At 37.9% G+C, this 7,500-nt stretch overlaps 1 protein-coding gene across 1 annotated transcript in view; it reads right to left on the reverse strand.

Annotated features, from left to right (window-relative positions):
- Positions 1 to 2,085, reverse strand: part of LOC123498954 (agrin-like) — an 849,095-nt gene extending 847,010 nt beyond the window's left edge. The window contains exon 1 of the mRNA XM_045246556.1: positions 1,962 to 2,085. The gene's annotated coding sequence lies outside the window, so the exon portion shown is untranslated. The remainder of the gene's footprint in view (positions 1 to 1,961) is intronic.
- Positions 2,086 to 7,500: the final 5,415 nt, after the last annotated feature.

Genomic DNA, 7,500 nt, shown 5'->3' on the forward strand with positions numbered 1-7,500 from the left:
AGAGAGAGAGAGAGAGAGAGAGAGAGAGAGAGAGAGAGAGAGAGATATATATATATATATATATATATATATATATATATATATATATATATATATATATATATATATATATATATATATATATATATATATATATATATATATATATATATATATATATATATATATATATATATATATATATATATATATATATATATATATATATATATATATATATATATATATATTACACTATATGATTTAAAATAATCTCGTTCATATTTTCTTGTAAGTTATTAACAACACTCAAATGAAAATGAAGTCATGACTACAAATCTTCCGAATCTCTTTCTATCTCTCTCTCTCTCTCTCTCTCTCTCTCTCTCTCTCTCTCTCTCTCTCTCTCTTCCAAAACAAGCAGTGTCGCTTTTCGTACCTACTCTATATTGACGCTCAACTCGGCACGCGCACACTTTTTCCTTTAATCTTTTTTTTTTTCCTCTTCCCTCTCTCATATATATTTTTTCCTCCCCACGCTGGCAGGAGTGACCCACGTAATGGCGCAGCTCGCTCCCCCGGAAAGAATGGACACGTGCCGCGCGTATGCACTAGCCAAGTTTTGATGACAAAGCGAAAAAAACACACACAAGGAAAAAAAAGGACCATAAATTTCAAATATGTACTCTGGCTTTCCTTTCTTCTGCACCATCCACGTATTACACCTGAAGCTATTGATTTATTATGCCCTATACCTTATAAAACACACCTGTGCACGGGGATTTCAAAAGGTGTTTTTGAAAAGGCGGTGGGACGGCAGGTGCGAGAGATAGGTAGGTGGCGGGACAAAAGACCAGCAGCCGGGTACGTTTGGAATTTAGGCACGATCTTCGTTTTCTGGTTATCGCTGCAAGTTTTCATCTATAAGGTTTTTACACTCAGGCAGATTCGATGTACGGAAAGGAAGAATAGTACACGTGCTTTGAATCATACCTGACATTAGAGTTAGGATGAGAATAATGGGTTTAATACATGTTTCAGCTTCCTGTTTGATGATGCAGGTCTTCAATTACAAGGACTTAAAGTGAACCCAACAGAAAGTTAAGGAATGGATTAAAAGCGCAGACAATGATTTTTAATGCACGTCTTCCCTTCCTGATCATTACAGAACGTTTTCATTTGGAATTAGGAAAGGAAGAAAAAATCAGACCAAACGAATTAGAGAAAAATAAAAGTTAGAATTGAATTAATTAGTTTGCAAATAAGTCGCTGTTTAGTTTTCGTTTACATATTTTGATTACACATGGGCGAGTTTTGATACGCAAACATATTGGGTGAAATTGCAAACACAATATTTCAAAACTAGTTAACATGGAAATCATTATACATATACATGCTTGAAATTAAATAGTTTTGTAAAGCCAACTGTATCCTGTCCCTGGTGTTTCTTTATATATATATATATATATATATATATATATATATATATATATATATATATATATATATATATATATATATATATATATATATTTGTTTAGGTAAAAGGGAAACCTAGCCAAGGGCAACAAAAACTTTCATTGAAAAAAGGCCCACTGAGGTGCCGGTTCCCAAACAGGTCGTAGGAAATGTGGTTGAAAGGGCACTCCGAGGATGGTATAGTCATCTTTTTTTTTCAATTAAATTTTTGCGTGAATAATGTGTTTGTAGTGAGATGCATAGAGTTTTGTGTGAAGGAAGCGAGTTGTCTTCAGAAGGCAGGCTGTGACCGACCCCTTGTGTTGTGAGACATAGGGAAACATTCTGTGAGGTACGCATCATACAGTGTAAATAATGATATAATTACCACAAATTTAATATACAAATTACCAAAATGTCTTAAAAAAGATCAACGCTTAAAATTTCCCTGCCAAGAAAGGCAACAATGATTAAGGACATGAGACAACTGACACCGAAACAAAAGCACACCGTCAACACATTACCTTCCAAGACGTGTAGGTGTAGGTGGCTCCCCTTCCATTCGTCGTTTTCTTTCTTTTTATCTTGTCCTTCGTTTTCTTCTTCCTCCTCCATTTTCGTCTACTTTCTTCTCCGTTATACAATTTCCCGGTTACCTGAGGACAGATCAACGGGGGTCAGGCAGGTAAAGCTCCGTGAATGATGTATTGTTGGACTTCGCAACGTTATTTTCCTTTCCTTTTTTTTTCCCGAGCCGTAAAAATATTCCCAAAAAAGAAAATCTGCGATGGAAAAAAAAAAAACGACATTCAGATTTTCGAGGAAGAAATGTTGAAAATAATGCACTGATTTATTTATTTATATATATTTTTGTGTGTGCGTGTGTGTGCGTGTGTGTGTGTGTGTGTGTGTGTGTGTGTGTGTGTGTGTGTGTGTGTGTGTGTGTGTGTGTGTGGTTCGATGTGTTATTACTATCACTGTTCTTTTTTTTTTTATTTGCCTTCTCCCAGCATGTAATAGTGTAAACGACAACAAAAAACAACTACCACAACCACCACCACCACCACCACTACTACTACTTCTACTACTACTACTATTGCTACTACTACCACTACTACTACTACTACTACTACTACTACTACTACTACTACTACTACTACTACTACTACTACTACTACTACTACTACTACTACTACTATCACCACCACTACTACTACTACTAATACTAATACTAATACTACTATTACTACTACGAGTACCACTGCTACTACTACTACTATATACTAAGACAAAGGAACGACATATAAAAAGAGAAACAAACAATACAAAACTTATAAAAAAGAGAGAGAGAGAGAGAGAGAGAGAGAGAGAGAGAGAGAGAGAGAGAGAGTCAATATTCTACTCTCCCAGGGAAGTGAAGATATCGAGACCACAGAGGGGGAAGAGGAGCCTCGTTAGAAACAGGACCGCCGAAGCAGAAAACACACAGCAACAAATAAAAAAACATCAATAGGTAATTTTAGTGACTCCCAATTAGTAATCAAACTGACTGGGAACCCTTCAGATGACGTAATAATGTTAGAATGATACTTAACATAAACTAAGAACAATAAACGTGATGAACATAATATAAAATGAGAGAGAGAGAGAGAGAGAGAGAGAGAGAGAGAGAGAGAGAGAGAGCCATGTTGCGCTGCCATCTTCTCGGGCCAGAAATACTCTACATAGGTGACGCGTAAGTGGAGGCACAATAATGCGATAAGGATGTTGGGGCCTTTTATTACATATTGCAGTGCCCCCTGTTACCCTCTCAGCCCATCCACTTCTCTCTCTCTCTCTCTCTCTCTCTCTCTCTCTCTCTCTCTCTCTCTCTCTCTCTACGTCATGCTTCTCCATCTACTGGTTCTCTCAATCTTCCAGTCTCTCCTCCTCTTCTTCTTTTATTTCCTCTTCCTCGCATTATTACCTCCGTTTGACTCATCTTACTCAGCAGAGAGAGAGAGAGAGAGAGAGAGAGAGAGAGAGAGAGAGAGAGAGAGAGAGAGAGAGAGAGAGAGAGAAGTACCTCCTCCTCCTCCTCCTCCTTCTCCTCCCCCTCCTCCTCCTCCTCCTCCTCATCCTCCTCATCCTCCTCCTCTTCCTCCTCCTCTTCCTACTCCTTCTCCTTCTCCTCCTCCTCTTCCTCCTCTTCCTCTTCTTCCTCCTCCTCTTCTAACCCAATCAGGAAACTTGATATCGATTTTTTTTTCTTAGTTTCTACTTTTACCTTCAAAAGTCATAGTAACATTTTCTTTTTTTAGTCATGTACTTTTGAACTGTTTAAGTCTCGTTTTGCTGCTCTGAATCCTCTTACTTTTTTTTTCAGTCTTCTTATCCTCTTTTTTCGCTCTTCTTCTCTCTCGTACCCTTCTGCTTCTCGTCTTATTTTGTCCATTCTTAACATTTCCTTTCTTTTGTCATGTACTTTTGAATTGTTTAAGTCTGGTGTTGCTGTTCTGCTTCCTCTTACTTTTTTGTAGTCTTCTTATCCTCTTTTTCACTCCTCTTCTTCCCTCTCGTACCCTTCTGTTATTCCTCCTCTTATTTTGTCCATTCTTTTTCATCTCTCGTATCCGTCAGCCATCGCAATTTCATATCTTTCCTCCTTTTCAACTTCTTCCTTGTATTTTCCCTCGTTCGTTCAACTTTTTCTTCCCGCCCATTTTCCTTGTCTTCTTTCTTTTGTCCCTTCACCTGTTTTGCCCTGTCAATCCCACGAATACTACAAAATAGATACCTAAACTGATTAATGAGTACCTAAAATTTTGATGCTATTCAGTCTTCTTTTATATTCTTGTCCCTTCTTTTCTTTCCCCTTTTCTTCTGTTTATTTTTCTATTAAGATTTTTTTATCTTTCCATCATTCTACTTTTGTTCTTTTCCTAATCGTTTTCTTTTTCTTCACTTTCTCGTTTTTTTTTTTTTTTTTTTTCTCCTTTCCTTAGTCTTCTTTTGTTGCTACTGTTGATGTGCCCTCCTTCTACTCCTCATTTTCCTCTTTCTCCTTTTGTTATCTTTTTATTTACATCTTCTTCGGTTTCTTCTTTTGTCTTCCTTCTTCCTCCTCGTTCTTTTCCTCCTCCTCTTCTTCCTCCTCCTCTTCCTCTTTTCTTTCTCCTCTTCCTCCACTTCTTCATCTTCTCCCTATATATTTTTCTTCTCTCCTTCAGCTTCTTCTTCATTTTCTTCTCTTCTTTCTTTTACCTACTTCTTTCTTTCTTCTTTTTTCTTCTTCTTCTTCTTCTTCTTCTTCTTCTTCTTCTTCTTCTTCTTCTTTTTCTTCTTCTTCTTCTGTTATTCCTCCTCTTCCTCCTTCTCGTCTTCCTCCTCTAGCGGAAAGAAGAGGAACAGCTGCCCCACAGTACGTTTTCTTCTTTCCAAAGGTATCAGGGCCACTTAAAATTGGAAATCTTTTACAAGAGAAAACAAAACAAAAAGGAAAGAATCGCTTCCTATTCTCTCTATCTGTCTGTCTGTCTGTCTGTCTGTATGTAAGTCTGTCCGCCTGTCTATATGTCTGTCTATCTGTCTGTCTGTTTGTCTCTCTCTCTCTCTCTCTCTCTCTCTCTCTCTCTCTCTCTCTCTCTCTCTCTCTCTCTCTCTCTCTCTCTCTCTCTCTCTCTCTTTATAATCTCTTTCATTTATCTCTCTCTCTCTCTCTCTCTCTCTCTCTCTCTCTCTCTCTCTCTCTCTCTCTCTCTCTCTCTCTCTCTCTCTCTCTCTCTCTCTCTCTCTCTCTCTCTCTCTCTCTCTCTCTCCATTTTTTACTGTTCGAGTTTCAAGTTTCCAATATTTTGAAAAGTTCGTCAGATTTCCCCTGGCCGGAGTGAGGCCAGAGTTTCCAAAGCCTTCATGTACAAATTTCTGATGGACCGAAAAGATGGAGAGAGAAAAAAAAGAGTTCCCTTAAAAACATCCCATCTCTCTCTCTCTCTCTCTCTCTCTCTCTCTCTCTCTCTCTCTCTCTCTCTCTCTCTCTCTCTCTCTCTGTCATCTCTATTTTTGTTGTTATTTTTCATCTTCTCCCACTCACTCCCACTAGTACTACAACACTCCTCCTGCACCATCTTTTTCCTTCTTTCTTCTCCATTTCATCCTCAAACCACACCACCACTGCTAGATCATTTTTCTTTTGTTTTTCTCGTTCTATATTTTTTTTTCTCTTCTCACGATCTCCACAACAGTAGTACGTTTATTTTAGAATTTCTTATTTTTTCCTTCATTTTTACCTACTTCATTTTTTCTCCTACAGCTTTTCTTCTCCCTTCCAGCATTAATTCGTGATCTCACACTTCCTTCCCTACTTTTTTTTAATCTTTTCATTCCTGCTTTCCTCCTTTTCTCTCTATGCTTTCACGATCTTCATCCTCATCCTCTGTATTTTTTCTTCCCATTTTTCTTTTCCTTAGCTTCTCTTCATCACTACCTCATGATCTTCTTCCTCCTGTTTTTCCTCTTTATTTGTTTTCCTTTTTGCTCTCACTTTTCCTCCTCTTCTTTCATCAGTACCTCACTTTATTCCTCTTCTTCCTCATCCTATATTTTACTCCTCTTCCTCTTCCTCCTTCTTCTCTTCCCTGTCTTTCTCCACTTCCTCGTTTCGCTGCCGTGGCAATACGAGGAAAAATCACTACCTGCCTCACCTGCACTCGCTAACAACCTGGGAAACACCGACGAAAAATCAGCTTCATTTACTACTGAAACCTGCAATCTTTATCCATTTATTCCCCTCCTGTAAGTTGTTCCGCTTTCATCATGACCCTTTTGTTCCCTGTACTCTCTCTCTCTCTCTCTCTCTCTCTCTCTCTCTCTCTCTCTCTCTCTCACCCGTATATTCCCTTCCATCTACTTTAGAAGGCAATTTTTCCCCTCCTCTTCCTCTTGCTTCCATATTCACGTACCCTAGTTGTTCAATTTTTCCCTCCCTTTTTCCTTTCTTTTTTTCTCTCCCGTTTTCCTCCGCTGTCTCTTCCTCCACATGACTTGACGATTCTTGAGTTGTAGCAAAAATTTAGCGTTTGGAAGGCGGAAAAAAAAATCTGCGACCTGATTACGAAGTTTATAATTACCTGTGGACTTGTTCGGTTACCTGAGCGTGATATGTGGAGATGAGCTCTTAATTAGGGGTGAGAGAGGGAACGGTTACCTCTTCCTCCTCCTGCTGCTGCTCTTACGATTATGCTTCTCTTCCTCCTACTCCTCTCCTTTGGACAGTTAATTTATCAAATGTTGTGCCCTAAAGGAGAAAAAATATGCTTTCTTTTCTGTTTGGTTTTATATTTAATTTTGCATTGTTCAGTATTTTCTTTTTCGTTTTTTTAAGGTTTATTTTTACATTATTTTATTTATTGACAGCAAAAAAATTAAATATTAACAACATCTGCTACTTCTACCACTTCTACTACTACTACTACTACTACTACGTCTCTCTCTCTCTCTCTCTCTCTCTCTCTCTCTCTCTCTCTCTCTCTCTCTCTCTCTCTCTCTCTCTCTCTCTCTCTCTGCACATTATGTTACACCAATAAACACATTTCTCTAATATTTTCGAATAGGTAAAAATTCAATTACTTTCATATTATTTTGCATATTGGCTTCTAATTTGTATGCCACTAATCTCTTACCTTACAGCCTTATTTGTCTGATTGCAATTGTTATTCTCTCTCTTCGTCATTGTTTATCTTCTTGTTTCTCTGTCCGTTATCTGGTTTATCTATCAGCTCGTGTGTACTTATCTACTGTATTTGTGTGTTTCCTGGCCACCCAGTTTGTCTCTTTCATTATATTCATGTTACTCTGTATATATTTTGTTTCTCCATCATCCTATCTTTATCTCATTTTTCCTCTATCGGCCTACCAGTCTCTCCAATGTTATATGTTTGAATGTTCCTCTCAGTTTTATTCCGACTTCTGTTTATCTGTCTTAAGTTCTTGGAATGTTTGCTTCACTCTGACATTAGGATTATTGATTTGTGGTGGTCTGCTTTCTCTCTCTCTCTCTCTCTCTCTCTCTCTCTCTCTCTCTCT

This window comes from Portunus trituberculatus, chromosome 48 (genome assembly GCF_017591435.1).
Source record: "Portunus trituberculatus isolate SZX2019 chromosome 48, ASM1759143v1, whole genome shotgun sequence".
NCBI classification, from domain to species: domain Eukaryota; kingdom Metazoa; phylum Arthropoda; class Malacostraca; order Decapoda; family Portunidae; genus Portunus; species Portunus trituberculatus.